Here is a 504-nt window from a genome sequence, read left to right as displayed (position 1 = left end):
GTAAGATATGTAATTGCTATCTGTTATCAAAGAAAAACTAGAGAAAATGGTACTGCAAAAAATGTTAAATATATAACTAATTTGAAGATAACTCATGATGGAATCAAGTTGGGATTCTGAAAAGCAGATTTTGTTTTCCTCCCTCAGTATTAGTTTATTCTATAATATATTGAAATCACAATGATTGCATCAAGGAGACCAGATGGAATGCAATTGTAAATGAGCAGTTTGATCAACTCCTTCATGGATTTCTTATCTGAGGTTCATGAGATTTGATGCAAAACTTGAAACAACCATCATTTTAGATTTCATAAATCTAACTTGATCTAAACTAAAACATAAAACTAACGTTATAAACATTATGACATGACATAGGAATACCCTGTACAGCAACAATAATAAGCACTCGAAATCAACAAATCCTCATAAGACAGGAAATCTCACTTGACAGCTAATTTGTACATATGAACTATTACCCCGGAATTCAGACCATCTGAACATATA

The sequence above is a fragment of the Penaeus monodon genome, chromosome 34, assembly GCF_015228065.2.
Source record: "Penaeus monodon isolate SGIC_2016 chromosome 34, NSTDA_Pmon_1, whole genome shotgun sequence".
Lineage (NCBI taxonomy): Eukaryota > Metazoa > Arthropoda > Malacostraca > Decapoda > Penaeidae > Penaeus > Penaeus monodon.
The sequence above is the reverse complement of the archived record's forward strand: the minus strand, read 5'-3'. Positions refer to the sequence as shown.